We start from the raw sequence: 17,411 nt of genomic DNA, 5'->3' as shown, positions 1-17,411 counted from the left end.
TTCGCCCCTGCATTTCCCCTCCCTGGACTCTCGCCCCCTGAGTGCCCCCCCCCCCCCCCCCCCGCTCTATCCCTTCTCCCCCCTCCCCTGTATACCCCTCCATTGCCCCTCTCTGCCCCATTCCTGTCCCCATTTGCTCTCCCACCTTTGATGGGTGATCCCCCCCCTCCCCTGCCTGGCGCCTTCCCCCCTGTTGGGGGTGCGCTGCGGCCCTGCTCTGTTGCGCGCCCCCGTCGCTAGCTTTCCTGCTAGCACGGTGGCTCCCCTCTCGGAGGTTGCTGTCCCGCTTCTCCTCTCCCCTCTCCAGTACTCCCGTTCCCTCGTGCCGGGGCCTGGCCTCCCACCTGGAGCGGGCCCTTGGGCATTGGGTTGTTTTTCGTTCTGGGTGTTCCTGCCAGGGGGGAGGGGGCTGGCTTTGCCTTGCCCCTCCCCACCCCCCCGTCGGCATGACGTTTCTCCTTGCCATGGGCCCCTCGTCCCTACTTCCCATGGCGTTTTTCCAGCCCGTGCTCCTCGACGAATCTATTCGCCTCGGCAGGGGCTGTAAAGAAATATTCCTTGTTTTGGTATGTGACCCAGAGTTTTGCTGGGTACAGCATACCAAAACGTACTTTGTTCTTGTAGAGAGCTGCTTTCGCTCTGTTGAACTCCGCCCGTCTCTTAGCTATGTCCGCTCCAAGATCCTCGTAGATTCGGATGGCGTGCCCGTTCCATTTGCAGGCTCTATTCTCCTTGGCCCAGCGCAGGATTGTCTCCCTATCCCGGTACAGTTTGGTTATAACTGCTCTCGGTTTTTCCCCTTCCTTGGGCTTCGGGCGCAGTGACCGATGAGCTCTGTCCATTTCCGGTGGGGTGGGAAACGTTTCCCGCCCCACTAAGGAGCCCAGCATCGCAGCCACGAATGTTGTGGGATTTCTACCCTCGATCCCCTCTGGCAGGCCCACTATCCTAATATTTTGCCTTCTCGAGCTGTTCTCCTGGTCGTCTACCCTGCCCTTCAGGCTCCCCTGTGTTGCACTCAGTTTCGCCATTTCCCTCTCCAGGGACATGACCCGGTCGCTCACGTCAGTCGCTGCCTTCTCCAGCTCTTTAATGGTTGCCCCCTGGGCTTCCAGTATCTTCCCTTGGGCATCCACTTGCTCCTCCAATCTGGTCAGAGCCTGCTGCACCCCTGACATGGCCGTGGTCACTGCTGCCTGTGCTGCGGCCTCTGCGTCTGCTTTTAACTCTGCCTTGATTGCCTGCAGCTGCTCCCTCACCACCTCGGCAAAGGCTTCCTTCCAATTCACGCCCCCCTCGAACCCCAGGGGAGAGGTTGCCCGCCCGTCCAGCTCTTTTGGATGCGGCGATACATCCTTCCCGCTGCTTCGCGTGTTGACTCGTTCGCCCAAGCTGGTTTGCCCTTTGCCCTTACCCCTTTTCTCTTTACCAGTTTTCTTTTGGGTTTTTTTAAAAAAAAAGAACAGAAATATAAGTCTCTTTTTTCTTTTGTTTTCTCTCCCCACTCACCCAGGAGAGTGCTGGTTTCTCTCCCCACTCACCCAGGAGAGTGCTGGTTTCTCTCCCCACTCACCTGAAGAAGGAGCCGTGCTCCGAAAGCTCGTGTTTGAAACAAACCTGTTGGACTTTAACCTGGTGTTGTAAGACTTCTTACTGTGCTCACCCCAGTCCAACGCCGGCATCTCCACATCATGACCCAGGAGAGAGAGAGAGAGAGAGAGTCCCTTTGTCCTTGCCACGTGGTGGTCACTGCAGTTGGGGGGGGGGTGGCGAGCGAGTGGGCCGGTGGTCGCTGCTGGTTGGGGGGGGGGGTGTCCCCGCTGCTGGTTGGGGGGGGGGTCCCCGCTGCTGGTTGGGGGGGGGGGGGGGGGGGGTGTCCCCGCTGCTGGTTGGGGGGGGGGGTGTCCCCGCTGCTGGTTTGGGGGGGGGGTGTCCCCGCTGCTGGTTGGGGGTGGGGGGGTGTCCCCGCTGCTGGTTGGGAGGGGGGTGTCCCCGCTGCTGGTTGGGGGGGGGGGGGGGGTGTCCCCGCTGCTGGTTGGGGGGGGGGGGGTCCCCGCTGCTGGTTGGGGGGGGGGGGGGGGTGTCCCCGCTGCTGGTTGGGGGGGGGTGTCCCCGCTGCTGGTTGGTTGGGGGGGGGTGTGTCCCCGCTGCTGGTTGGGGGGGGGGGGTGTGTCCCCGCTGCTGGTTTGTGGGGGGAGGTATCCCCGCTGCTGGTTGGTGGGGGGAGGGGGTGTCCCCGCTGCTGGTTGGTGGGGGGAGGGGGTGTCCCCGCTGCTGGTTGGTGGGGGGAGGGGGGGGTCCCCGCTGCTGGTTGGTGGGGGGAGTCCCCGCTGCTGGTTGGTGGGGGGAGTCCCCGCTGCTGGTTGGTGGGGGGAGTCCCCGCTGCTGGTTGGTGGGGGGAGGGGGGGTCCCCGCTGCTGGTTGGTGGGGGGAGGGGGGGGTCCCCGCTGCTGGTTGGGGGGGGGGGTCCCCACTGCTGGTTGGGGGGGGGGGGAAAAGAGGGCCTGCCGCACCGCTCCCGGCCCGCGTCTGGGGGGGGGGGGGGCGGGAGAGAGAAGAGGGCCCGCCGCTGCCGCACCGCTCCTGGCCCGCGTGGGGGGGGGGAGGGAGAGGGGTTGGACCTGCCGCTGCTGGGCCTCCCTGTCGCCGCTGCTCTCCGCCTCTCCGCCGCCGCCTTCCGCCTCTCCGCCGCCGCCTTCCGCCTCTCCGCCGCTGCCTCTCCGCCGCCGCCTTCCGCCTCTCCGCCGCCCGCTCCTCCTCCGCTGCTCCTCCGCTGTCGCTTCTCCTCCTCCGCCGTCCGGCCTGTCGGGGGGGGTTCCTTCCTGGCGCTTGCGGGAGCCCCTCTCCCTGCGACCTCCTCGCTCGCCGCCCGGAAGTCGAATCCCCTATTTATTTCTTGGTGACTAACTTATATTGATGGTCTCTAATTATGATTTTCCCTACAAGAGTCAACATTGTCTTTATGTCCATTCTTGTCAAATTCTTCCAAAATGTTAAGACCACTATTTGACCAATTTATGACATCTTGATCAGAACTACATGCAATGTTTTGACCCGCCGCAGGGGTGCAACTGACCAGCTGTGGTTGGCGGGCAGGGCTGGACAATCCTTTTTTTTATTTAAAAAAAAAAAAATTTAGCATGGCCAATCCACCTACCATGCACATCTTTGGATTGTGCGGGTAAAACACGCAAACACGGGAAGAATGTACAAACCCCACACGGACAGTGACCTGGGTCCGAGATTGAACCTGGGACCTCGGTGCCGTGAGGCAGCAGTGCGAACCATTGCACCACCATGCTGCCCCTAGGGCTGGACAATCCTGGCTGAAACCTAGTGCTTTGTCTGATTTTCTTATGACTTTGCTAACCTGTGGCACAATATATAATGGTTGGTATAATTGTACTACATGATCCCTTTGTTCTTATATCCCACCCAGGCTTTCAACTCTTGGATCTTGCGTTAATACTTACCCTCCATCACAATCCTAGGTCCCTCAGGTTCTGCCGCTCCTTCCTCTCTGCGCCAGTTGTGTCCTCTCTTTCAATTTCTGGCTGTGTTTTGAGCTGCTTCTGCTCCTCCTGGTTTTGGACCTGCTCTTCCACCACGCTATTTATTTTGCTCTGCTCTCACTCCTGGTGTCCAGCTTGTTCTGCCTCTTCTCTATATATTTCACTACTCTCATCTTTGGTTCCTTCTGGTCTTTGCCACTCTGCAGGGCAGTTCCAGGGGTGAAGAATGTTAGCCGCAAAGTTAGGTCGGAGATGTTGGGGTGGTTCTTCTCAAAGTAAAGGAGATTGAGGAGAAATTTGGTAGAGGTGTATAACTTTATTGCAGGTTTAAATTGGCAAAGAAAAGCTGTTCCTATTAGCTGATGATACAAGGACGAAGGGACACCGGTTTAAGATTTAGGGTCCATGATTTAGGGGGTTGTGTGAAGCATAACATTTTTATGCAGCAAGTGGCAATGATCTGCAAATTGCTGCCAATGAAGATGGTAGAATCAAAGATGAGCAATAATTTCAAAAGGATATCGAATAGCCATTTAGGAGCATATAGGAATATAAGACTTAGCAACAGGAGAAGGTAATTCGGTCTTTCAAGCTTGCTTCGCCATTCGATAATATTATAGCTGATGTGGTTAAGGTCTCAACTCCACCTTCCTGTCTGCCCCCATGACCCCTAGCTCCCCTGTCCATCAAAATCTATCTAATTCAGCCTTGAATAAATTCATTGACCCAGCCTCCACTACTTTCCACGGAAGAAAACATCCACAAACTGATGGCCCTCTAAAAGAAGACATTTCTCCTCTACTCCATCTTAAAAGGGAAACCACTTATTCTGCATCCCCTAGATCTAATCTTCCCCACAAGAGGAACCATTCTCCTGGCATCCATCCTATCAGGTCCCCTAAGGATATGAATAAGATCACCTCTCCTTCTACATTTGAGGAAAATAAACTTGCAGGTGATAGAGTGAGGGAAAGGGACTGCCTGGATTACTTTACAGGCCTGGAATGGACTCAGTTGCCCAAATTGGGCTACGCCTGAGTTGCAGTGACTCTATGGGTACGATCTACTGGCCGTGACCAGCTGGAATCGGAGCAGGATGCGACCGGTAAATACCAGGATAGGCCTTCCCTGGGATTCCCGACGGCTGTAACGCCTTGTGAGATCTAACCAGATCTTGTGAAACGTCGAGGTCTGGGTCCGCAGTTTGGCACAGTTACGTGAAGAACCCAATTAACCGTCCTAATGCCGGATCTCACTGGCTCCCGGTATCTGTTGGCCTCCCCAGGAGACCCCAAACGTGGATCAGGCGGAACAGCACCGAGGAGGTCTCCCAGGCTGGTTCGGGACATGGCAGGGTGGCACATGGCTCTCCCTTGGCCCCCAGGCACCTTGGCACTGCCAGGTTGGCAGAAGCACTGGCATGGTGTTGGTGTCAGGGTGGCACTGCTAAGGGTCGGGGCCTGAGGGGGGACCATGTCCATGAAAAGAAGGATAAGGTGGTATGAAGGTTGAGGGATGAAGGACGTGTATAAATGAGCCTCTCGAAGCTTGGGAAGGGGGGGTGCTGAAAGGCGGGAGGGGGTCCCGAAAGGGGCTTTGGGAAAGTCCGTAAAGGGCGGGGCCCTCAGCGACTACAGAACGGGGTGTCCTCACTTGCGGGGGATGTATCTAAGTGTGGATGAACCCGGAGCGAAACTCCCCAGGGCCCAAAAAATGACTAAGTGTGGTTAGATAGTGGTAGGGTAATCACTGACAGAGCTGAGGAGAAACTCCCAGCCAAACATGCCTGAAATGACACTTAAAGCACAATTTATCAGAAAAGGTTCTATGACTCTAAAAGGTGGGAGACGTGAGTGGCCAGAGTGAGAAGACAAGACAACGCAGGTTGGGATGTAAATAACATGAGTGGAGAGCAAAACTGAAGTGTTTGAGTTAACACTTAATGGGCCAGGAACTAAGTTTACATTAATGGAAAATTATAGGTGTTGGATAGAATACAAGAAAGAACTTGCATTGTCTCGATTATTTTCTCCTGACTAACTTTCAGCGCCATTGGATTATTTCCTATCTGTTAGAACATACAAATTAGGAGCAGGAGAAGACCATTTGGTCCCTTGAGCTTCCTCCACCATTTGATAAGATCATGGCTGATCTGATTGTGGTCTCAACTCCACTTTCCTGCCCACCCACAACTCTTGGATCCTTTATAACTCTTGCTTAAAAATATTCAATTACTACTGTCACAGCTTTCTGGGGAAGAGAATTCCATCGGCTCACAGCCCCTGAGAGAAAAATTCTTCTAAGCTCTGTCCTAATCGGAAAGCCCTTATTTTTAAACTGTGCCCCTAGTTTTAGTCTCTCCCACAATGGAAAACATCCTTTCAGCATCTATCCTGGGCAGAAATTGAATTCAATTTTAAAAATCTAATGATGACCATTGAAACCATTGTCTGGAAATTTGCCGTCCTTGCCTTGCCTGGCCTAAATGTGGCTCCAGAACATTAGCAATGTGGTTGACACTTAACTACCTCTGAAATGACCTAGCAAACCCACAGTTCAAGGGCAATTAGGAATGGGCAACAAATACTGGCCTACCGGTGACACCCACATCCATAAATAATTTTTTTTAAATTTCCCACGTTTTTTAAGCGTTAAATGTTAAGCTTTTGATGAGTATTTCTGCTAATAGGAAGTGACAATGTAGGCACAAACGTTTAATTGGAATAAATTTATAGCTCCAGGTTTGACTTGTTGGCCATGGAAGGAACTCAACGGGTTGATAATTTACCCGGGAACCCTTGCACCACCCCCCGCTATTTCCCATAGGGGATAAAAGTGTGAAGCCATGCTTTAAAAAAAAAATGGAAGAAAGAAGAATCCACATGGAGGCCCATCCAGTCCGATGCGAAGGGCCGACTCCAGAAGCGCCTAACCAGACCACCAACCCTGGAACCGAACACGGGACCTGGCCCAACTGACCCAGGAAGCCCCTGCCTGCAACCCAAACCTGGATTAAAGACCCCCGAAATGGCGGGATTCAACGCGAGGATCCGAATGCCCGAAGATAAACCCGTACTCGCAGATCCCAAGTAGACTCCATCTCCCTGGCCCTACACTCATCCCAGGAACATCTCGACAACAAGGACTCCTACGTCAGACTCCTATTCATTGACTACAGCTCCGCCTTCAACACCATAATCCCAGCTAAACTATCAAAGCTCTAAAACCTAGGACTTGGCGCGTCATTCTGCAACTGGATCCTCGACTTCTGACCCACAGACCACAATCAGTAAGGATAAACAACAACACCTTCTCCACGATAGTCCTCAATACTGGGGCCCCACAAGGTTGTGAACTTAGCCCCCTACTATATTCCCTATACACACATGACTGTGTGGTAAAATTTGGTTCCAACTCCATCTATAAGTTTGCTGATGACACGACTGTAGTGGGTCGGACCTCGAACAATGATGAGTCAGAATACAGGAGGGTGATGGAGAACTCAGTGGAGTGGTGTAACGGCAACAATCGCTCTCTCAATGTCAGCAAAACTAAAGAGCTGGTCATTGACTTCAGGAAGCAAAGTATCGTACACTCCACTTTCTGCATCAATGGGGCAGAGGTGGAGATGGTTGACAGCTTCAAATTCCTAAGTGTTCACCAACAATTTGTCCTGGTCCATCCATGTCAGCACTCTGACCAAGAAAGCACAACAGCGCCTATACTTGCTCAGGAAACTCAGCATGTCCACATTGACTCTTACCAACGTTTACTGATGCACCATAGAAAGCATTGTATTCGGCTGCATCATAGCCTGGTATGGCAACTGCTCAGCCCAAAACCGTAAGGAGCTACAGAGTCGTGAATACCGCCCAGTCCGTCACGAACCCGCCTCCCATCCATGGACTCTGTCTACACCTCCCGCTGCCTTGGGAAAGCGGGCAGCACAATCAAAGACTCCTCCCACCTCACTTACTCACTTCCAACTTCTTCCATCAGGCAGGGGATACAAAAAAAATCTGAGAACATGCACTAACAGATTCAAAAACGGCTTCGTCCCTGCTGTTACCAGACTTCTAAACAACCCTCTTATGGACTGATCTGATCTCTTCACGCATCTTATCTAATGAGTAGTACTATACTTCTGTATGCTTCACCCCGATGCTTGTCGATGCATTTACATTGTGTATTTATGTTTTCCCAATTTTTTTTCATGTATGGAATGATCTGTCTGTACTGCACGCAGAACAATACTTTTTGCTGGACCTTGGTACATGTGACAATAAACAAATCCAAATTGAAAAAGGAACAAATTCTGTTCCCTTTTCCACTGCATTCCTAGCTCCCCTTCAATGTGTTTAGTGTTGTTACAGCCATACTTTTATTAATTGCCCACATTTCTCTGATGTGCACAGAGCTTGCCGTCCTTATGCATTACTTGGGACCAAGAATGATAACAAAAGGTAGGCTTTCTGTGTAGCCTGCCAAACGGGACTGGTATAATTTAAATTAATATATAATTAACATTACAAGGTTAAGAGCTACAGCCACAAACCGCACTTTTGAGGATCGGTGTAGTTAAATTGGGTTTGAAGAACAATTGCACATCATTAATGTGTATATTAAACTGGAATGTGTGCAGTCTCTACGGATGGGTATTATTAATTGTGCACTTCAGCTTTTAAAGAGATACTGATTGTATTATTTTGAATCGTCAGTTACAGTCCACCTCAAGTTAGAAACTGAAGGAAGGTTACCAATGCTGTTTGAGAACCGAAATGACAATTTTTCTTTGTATATTTCTGCAGTTGAAGTTCATAATACTGTCTAAAAGGGCTTTTGAGAGATCAGGTCCAAAAGAGCTGCTGTAGTTTGAAAACATAAATATGTCCCATACAGTAATCAAAGGGTTAAACTCATTGTCGTGAGAATGATTTTGGTTAGCTGTGATTGATCGAAGCCTTGATGAAGCAGGATGATCATCGGCCCTCAACCAATAAAAGATTTGTCTTAATATTCCTTCTTTGCCCAGCAGCCCTGCTTCCCGCAGTGCGTGTATTAGCTGTAGGTAAAAGGGTTCATAACACCGCCGCCGCTGATGGGGGGGGGTTGCTGGTCAGAAGAGAGAGTTCATGCTGTCTGCAGTCTAGCAGGCTCCGTGAGGCACATGGCACTTTGTACGGAACTAGTGAAGTAAAACAGCAAAGAATAGAAAAGGTCATTTGAGATGCAGGACGCATTTTCTGTTAAAGCTACGGAAACTTGGAGCGTCATTGATATGCTAATGAAGGTTTATTGATGAGAGGACTCGGTGCTGCAGAAGAGAGGTGCGCCAGCCAGGCGATTTACATCTCTGGAATGTGCGGATGTTGTTCACATTGTCGACTCGTTAGAAGGCTGTGAAATTTATCATTCGCAATGGCTGCGAGCAGGTTAATGCAGGAGGTGAGGGACTCAGTATTAGGAGAAAAATAACGAAACGATGAGAGCATGTTTTCCGTCTGAGCAATCCCTTTTCTTGAAACAAAAATTGTCGAAAATGAACCTTGGTTCAAAGAGGAAGATGTTGTTGGAGATGAAATTGGATTATACGTAACTGATTCAGATGAACATTTAAAAACTGGTGGTAACATGAAATGCATTGATCTGTCATGTTTAAAGCAACATTTCTCTTTGAAACATTTGAGGGTTATGTTGCATTTTTACTTGAAAAATGCAGAGATACGTTGTTCTACAAGCGGGCAGATTGGTTATTTGCAGGCTAGAAATAAAATTGTTTATTGTGCACAATTGGTTTGTAATTGTTGGCACATTAGTTACTGAAACACATACATCTCCTTGATCTGAGAAATTCAATTTATTTTCAGTTGTCAAAATTAAACGTTATACCTTTCTATTGGAGATGTAAGGAACAGTAGTAACAGTTTTTCTGTAGCATAATGTTTTGAGCACATCATTCTACCAGGTCCTATATGTTGGTTTGACATTATTTAGCCGCTAGTTCTGATCAAATCAATTACAGGATACATTTATTTAACATTTAGTGTTTGAATCCATGGTCGGTATTAGCCACGCAATGTTTTTTTGATCCATAAGAATTTTAAATAGTCAAATTCTGCAATTCTACCTGAACACAAATTTGTGTTTCTGTATAAATCTAGGATGATGTGTAATTATGGTATTTTAATTAGACTTTTGCCTCTTCCCCAGCCTCTCATTTGTAGTACTCTGTGCTCCATGTTTCTTTGCTGGTCAAAAAAACAAACCACTCTGGTGTTAGGAAGTATATTAACTGCTGTCACATTAAGTGAGATCAGCAATTCAGAGTGTGGAATTGCATGTGCAAATTTATGCCTGTTGTTGCCACTGTGACTAAAATATACAGGAATCTAATGCTTTCACCAGTGCCTGGAAATAACAAATGCTGGAAGTGCACAACATCGAGTAAAAACATGTGCAGGCTGGCAGAGTGGAGGACCTTTTCTATAACTGCAAAGAGAAATTCATTGTAGTCTCCAGCCCGGTGCACATCCATGCATTAAAACTCCCAACAACCAAGTGCCATGTAATTAGTGTACATTTTTATATCTGTGATCTGATCTGTGGTCAGCCTCTGTTGAGTGGCGGTGCTCAGCAGAGGATTTGACTCCCCATAAAGAATGGGAAAGAAGAACCATTGACTGCCAGAAATGGCGTACTTATTTCAGAACAGCATACTGGAGGACCAGAGTTGGTTGCCAACCTGATATCTTAGCAGAGATTGAAGGAAAAATGAGCATTCTTGCTCCAGTTTCACTTGCCTTGGGTAAATACTGCTGAAAATTGTAAAGCAATTAAGTTTCAATTTCCCCCCACTTTTCTTGAAGGCAAATGATCTGCATTTATCTGGTAATTGACTGAAGATCATGCAAATTTACAGCAATTATGTTGCAATTGTTAATCCTGCATTGAAGATTTGACCACTGTTTGGGCTATTCTGGTTGGCAATCTTCGTAAGAGTTCATGTAGCCATTTATAAATTGCTGAGCTTCTCTTGAGTTTGAACTGGTCATCATTAACATTTTGATTGTTGTCTTATCATTTATGGTTCATTTGCTTTTGTTATTTGATAACTGAATATTTTGAAGAGGTTAATCAGCTAAGAAGATTTGATGAAAACTTTGTTTGGGGAGAGGGTTAAAACTCGCCCTTATGCTGAAAATATTGAACCATGCGAGGCCCCCCCCCCCCCCCCCCGGCAAAAGAGGTACTCCACTTGTTTGAGACTCTTGATAGAGTGGGAAATAGAGGAAGATGGTTGTGGTCATTGGAGGCTAATCATCTGAGCCTTGTATGTTGCTGCTGGAGTATCTCAAGGAAGTGCTGCCCCCCCCCCCACAAGTGTCAGGTGATGATCATCATCTCCAACAAGAGAAGACATAACCATTTCCCTGTGAGATTTAATCACGTTACCCTCTCCAAATCCCCCATCATCAATATCCTGCCATCACCATTGGGCAGGAACATTTGCTGCAAAAATCCCAATACTGTTTAATCTGGATCAGGTCAGAAGCTGGATATTCTGCAGCAGGTGGTTCACCTGACTTTCCAACAGCTCCATATCATTTACAAGGCATATCAGAAGGGTGATGAAATGCTGGCAACCTGCCTGGAGGGCAGTTTCAACAACGCATGAGGCTCGGGGACAATTTATTCTGCTTGATCAGCACCACATTCACTCACCTAAAATTCATCACTGTGGTACAGTGGCTGCAGTGTGTACAGTCTAGATGTACTGCAGCAACTTGCCAGGAGTCCCATTAGCAGCACTTCCCAAATCCAGAAGCTTCACCATGGAGAAGTTCAAGTGCATAGAAACAGCATTATCTACACATTTATGTGCATTCTGACTTGGACATGTATTGCTTATTCCTTAGTTGTCACTGAGTCAAACTCCTGGAACACCCTCCCTTACAACATTGTTTTCAGCAATGATTGAAGAAGGGTCACCACCAACCTTTTTTGCAACGGAAGGTGGAAATTAAGAATCAAAGTTGTCAGTAATACCCACAGCTGAAGAAGAATTTTTTTTTCTTTTTAATTTCTCCAGTTAAGGGGCAATTTATCGTGGTCAATCCACCCACCCTGCACATCTTTTGGGTTTTGGGGATGAGACCCATACAAACACAGAGAATGTGCAAACTCTACATGGACAGTGACCTGAGGCCAGGATCGAACCAGGGTCCTCGGCGCCGTGAGGCAGCAGTGCTAACCACTGCATTACCACACCACCTTCTTTTACGAAGAATTTAACAAATCATATTTAATCTCATAACTTGACTCCTGCTGTGCCACTCAGATAACCATTCTTTGAGACAGACTGGGCAGAGAATGCAGGTAGCCTGTTTGTGATGCAGCAGTTGTAATCCAGCCAAATTGCAACTCTAGTTTCCATCAGTGCTTTTTGAATAGCAGTGAGGAGGAAGAAACTCTGCTGATTTTTTTTTCTTCTTCAAGAAGCTTAAATCATTTGAAGCAACTCTGCTACCAGTCTGGTTAAGATTAGCAGTTTCAGTTGTCAGTTCTGCAAAATCGTGGTTAACCTTTCTAACTTGTGTTATGGCTATCTTGTGCAGAGGAATCAATATTTTAATTCATGGTCGAGAGGTCCCTATTAGTCCTAATGTACTGGGCAATCTTTATGGACTGGAATTTGGTGCACTATAAGTATTGGTACTACAAAATTTGTGACTGCCTTGGACTGCATTTTTGTAACACGAGAAGGGCCTTCATCCTAAATTCAAACAGACTTTTTTTTCGTGGAATGTGTGAGCATTGCTGGCCAGGCCAATAATTACCTCTGAGAAGATGGTGGTGGCTGCCTCTTGAATCCCTGCAGTCCGTTGGATGTAGGCTCAACCACCAGACAATTAGGAAGGGAGTTCCAGGTTTTTAAATCACGAATGTGAAAAAACAGCAGTATAGTTCCAAGCCAGGATTGTGTGAACATTCCGAATTCTCCCACTGTGTACCCGAACAGGCGTTGGAATGTAGTGACTAGGGGCTTTTCACAGTAACAATAAGCTTACTTGTGACAATAAAGATTTTTAAAAATGGTAATGCTGTTGAATGTTACAGGATTATATTCTCTCGTTGAAAATGATCTTTGCCCGGGGTATAAATTAATATATGGGGTATAAAATTCCCCATATAAATGGGGAAAAGCGAGATGTTCGTGATCCAGGCAAGAGGACAGGAAAAGAGACTGGGAGAGCTGCCGCTTAGAATGGTAGGGAAGAGCTTTCGGTATCTAGGAACCCAGGAATGGGAGGTACTGCACAAGTTAAACCTATCCCGGCTGGTGGGACAAATGGAAAGGGACTTCAAAAGATGGGACATGCTCCCGCTATCATTGGTGGGGAGGGTTCAGACCATGAAAATGATGGTCCTCCCCAGATTTCTATTTGTCTTTCAGTGCTTCCCCATCTTCATCCCAAAGGTCTTTTTCAAGTGGGTGAATAAGGTTATTTTGGACTTTGTGTGAGCGGGTAAAACCCCACAAGTGAAGAAAGTGTTGTTGGAGCGCAGTCGGAGGGAGGGTGGGTTGACGCTACTGAACTTCTGCAATTACTACTGGGCGGCTAATATAGCCATGATTAGGAAGTGGGTAGTGGGGGGGAGGGGGGGTTTGGCATGGGAGCAGATTGAGGCGGCTTCATGCGAAGACACCAGTTTGGGAGCAGTGATAACGGCACCTCTTGCGTTCTCGCCAGGCCCGATACTCCACAAATCCGATGGTGGCTCTGAGAATCTGGGGGCAATGGAGGAGATATAATAGAGTGGAGAGAGCATTGGTTTGGACCCCGATTTATAATAATCATCGGTTTGTACCGGGTAGGCTATATGGTGGGTTTTGGAGATGGCAAAGGGCAGGAATTAGAAGGATGGGGGATCTATTTATAGATGGGAGGTTTCCCAGCTTGAAACTCTTGGAGGATAATTTCGAATTGCCAGCAGGGAACGGGTTTAGGTATTTGCAGGTGCGAGACTTCCTGAGAAAACAGGTGCCGGCCTTTCCGCTGCTGCCGCCAGGGGAGATACAGGATAGAGTAGTCTCCAATACCTGGATGGGAGAGGGGAAGGTTTCAGATATTTACCAGGAGCTTTCGGAGGTGGAGCCAATCCCGGTGGAGGAGCTCAAGGGCAAGTGGGAGGATGAGCTCGGAGGAGAGATAGAGACGGGTCTATGGCGGGATGCCCTAAGCAGGGTTAATACCTCATCATGTGCCAGGCTTAGCCTGATACAATTTAAGGTAGTCCACCGGGCACACAAGACAGCGGCCCGGATGAGTAAGTTTTTCAGGGTAGAGGATAGGTGTGCGGGAAGCCCAGCAAATCATGTCCACATGTTTTGGGCATGCCCAAAGCTTAGAGAGTTTGGCAGGGTTTCGCTAAGGCAATGTCCACGGTACTAAAAACACGGGTGGTGCCGAGTCCAGAGGTAACGATCTTTGGAGTGTCAGAAGAGCCGGGAGTTCAGGGGGCGAATGAGGCTGATGCTTTGGCCTTTGCCTCCCTGGTAGTCCAGATACAGATCTTGTTAATGTGGAGGGACTCTAAGCCCCCGAGTGTAGAGACCTGGGTTAGTGACATGGCTGGGTTTTTCAGTCTCGAAGATAAAGTTCGCCTTAAGAGGGTCAATGGTCGGGTTCACCCGGAGGTGGCAGCCGTTCATCGACTTTTTTGGGGAAAATTAAAATGTCAGCAGATGCAATATTCCGGGGAGGGAGGGCCGGATTGTTGTTTTATGGTTGGGGTGTATGAAGATTAGGGTGGGGGGGGAAATGTTTATTATACCATGTTGATGTCATTGTTACTGTTATTTTTAGAAAATTTTCAAATACCTTCATAAAAATATTAAAAAAAAAAAAAAAGATGGTCTTTGCCTGGCACTTGTGTGGTGCAGATGTTACTTACCTCTGGCTGAATGTTGTTCAGGACTTGCCGAATATGGTCATGGATTGTTTTAGCATCTGAGAAGTCGTGAATACTACTAAATATCATGCAATCATCAGTGTAAATGCCCATGTCGTACCTTATGATGAAGGGGAGGTGAGATGATGGAGCAACTTGATGGCTGGGGAATTCAACATAGTGATGGTGCTCCACAACAGGATGGATTGTACACTCCATGTGAAGACTAGATTTTGTTTCTGTAAGGACGGTGTGGCAGTCACTCCTACCAATAATGCCATGGGCAGATACATCTGCGACAGGTACACATGAGACAGATAGATTGGTGAGAGTGAGGTCAAGGAGATTTTTCCTTTTTGATTCCATCTTTATTACTAACTACTGCTAGTTGGAATTTTTTCCAATTAAGGGGCAATTTAGCATGGCCAATCCACCTACCCTGCACATCTTTTGGGTTGTGGGGACGAAACCCACGCAAACACGGGGAGAATGTGCAAACTGCACACGGACAGTGACCCAGAGCTGGGATTGAACCTGGGACCTCGGCGCCGTGAGGCAACAGGGCTAATCCACTGCGACACCGTGCTGCCCGTCTCAGCCTTCTCTTCAAGGAAAATAGTCACTACTTCCCCAATCTTCATGACTGAGGTGCCTCAGCCCTGGAGCTATTCTCGTTGATCTTTTCTGAACTCGGTTTCTCACATCCTTGCTAAAGTGCCACACCCAGAACTGGACACAGTGACCCAGCTGAAGCCGAACTAGTGACTTAATTAAATTCAACACAACCTCCTTACTTTTGTACTCTGCCCCAATTAATAAAGCCCAGGGACACTGTTTTATTAATTTCTCTCTCAACCTGTCTTGCTACCTTCAATGGCTTATGCACATAGTTTAAGATGCAGGCTTAGACTGATAACACTGCAAGGAGAGATGCACAGGACGGTGAACTATGGGATATATATTGTATGAGGTTGGGAGATATGAGGAATTAATGGACTAAGATTTTGAAATTTTTGCACTTAGGGGAGTAGTAAAGATCAGTCAGGACAGCGGTGGCCTGATAGGATACGGTCACTAAGCCAACGTTTGGAAGGTCTAATGCAGGTAGGGATTATACAGTGAATGATAGAACCCTCAAGAGTATTGACAGTCAGAGAGACCTAGGTGTACAGGTCCACAGGTCACTGAAAGGGGAAACACAGGTGGAGAAGGTAGTCAAGAAGGCATACGGCATGCTTGCCTTCATTGGCCGGGGCATTGAGTATACGAATTGGCAAGTCATGTTCCAGCTGTATAGAACTTTAGTTAGACCACACTTGGAGTATAGTGTTCAGTTCTGGTCGCTACACTACCAGAAGGATGTGGAGGCTTCAGAGAGGGTGCAGAAGAGATTTACCAGGATGTTGCCTGGTATGGAGGTCATTAGCTATGTGGAGCGGTTGAATAAACGCGATTTGTTCTCACTGGAACGACGGAGGTTGAGGGGCGACCTGATAGAGGTCTACAAAATTATGAGGGGCATAGACAGAGTGGATAGTCGGAGGCTTTTCCCCAGGGTAGAGGAGTCAATTACTAGGGGGCATAGGTTTACGGTGCCAGGGGCATGGTTTAGAGGAGATTTACAAGGCAAGTTTTTTTTTTTTACACAGAGGGTAGTGGGTGCCTGGAAAACGCTGCCGGAGGAGGTGGTGGAAGCAGGGACGATAGTGACATTTAAGGGGCATCTTGACAAATACATGAAAAGGATAGGAATAGAGGGATACGGACCCAGGAAGTGTAGAAGATTTTAGTTTAGACGAGCAACATGGTCGGCACAGGCTTCGAGGGCCTGTTGCTGTGCTGTACTTTTCTTTGTTCTAACTCTCGAGTTGTTCTCCAGGTAGCAATAATCCTTGGAAGTGACTTGGTCTTGGTGGAAACACGATAGTATAATAACATCAATGGTTGCATGCTTTCTACAAAAGTGTCCAAAATTGTTATTGATGTCCTCATAGTCAAATCTTCATTGGTGTGAGATTTGAAGCTTGTCAGATTGACAATTAGAGGGCAGCATGGTGGCGCAATGGTTAGCACTGCTGCATCACAGCGCCGAGGACCATGGGCGGGATTCTCCCCTACCCGGCAGGGCGGGGGGTCCCGGCGTAGTGGAGTAGCGCCTACCACTCCGGCGTTGGGCCGCCCCAAAGGTGCGGAATTCTCCGCACCTTTGGGGGCTAGGCCCGCGCCGGAGCGGTTGGCACCACGTCGACTGGCGCGAAAACCGGCACCAGCGGCCTTTCAGGCCCGCCGCCGGTGCTGGCCGAAAGGCATTCGCCAGTTCACGCATGCACCGGTGGTGACGTCAGCGGCAGCTGCTGCTGACGTCACCACCAACGCATGCGCGCTGGGGGATTCTCTTCTGCCTCCGCCATGGCGGAGGCTGTGGTGGCGGCGGAAGAGAAAGAGTGCCCCCACGGCACTGGCCCGCCCACCGATTGGTGCGCCCCGATCACCGTGGCCACCTGGCCACCGTGGGGGCACCCCCCGGGGGCTCGCTCGCTCCGCCGATCCCGCCGCCACCAGCGGTGGTTCAAACCTTGGTGGCGGGAGAGGCCTCCCAGCGGCGGGACTTCGGCCCATCGTGGGCCGGAGAATCGCCGCAGGGGTCTCACCGCTCGACATGGCGCGATTCCCGCCCCCGCCAATTCCCGGGTGGCGGAGAATTTCTGCCATGGCGGGGGCGGGATTTTCGGCGGCCCCGGGCGATTCTCCGACCCTGCGTGGGGTCGGAGAATTTCGCCCCAGGTCCGATCCCTGCCCAAGATCACTGTCCATGTGGAGTTTGTGGGGATGAGGCCCATGTCTGTGTGGACCTCACCCCCATGACCCAAAAAGATGTGTAGGATAGGTGGATTGGCCAAGCTAAATTGCCTCTTCATTGGTAAAAAGAATTGGGTATTCTAAATG

At 49.1% G+C, this 17,411-nt stretch overlaps 1 protein-coding gene across 1 annotated transcript in view; it reads left to right on the top strand.

Moving 5' to 3' along the window:
• Positions 1–17,411, top strand: part of LOC119958402 (protein FAM117B-like) — a 238,812-nt gene that overhangs the window by 166,216 nt on the left and 55,185 nt on the right.

Source organism: Scyliorhinus canicula, chromosome 2 (genome assembly GCF_902713615.1).
Source record: "Scyliorhinus canicula chromosome 2, sScyCan1.1, whole genome shotgun sequence".
NCBI classification, from domain to species: Eukaryota; Metazoa; Chordata; class Chondrichthyes; order Carcharhiniformes; family Scyliorhinidae; genus Scyliorhinus; species Scyliorhinus canicula.
This window is presented reverse-complemented; position numbering and strand designations above follow the sequence as displayed.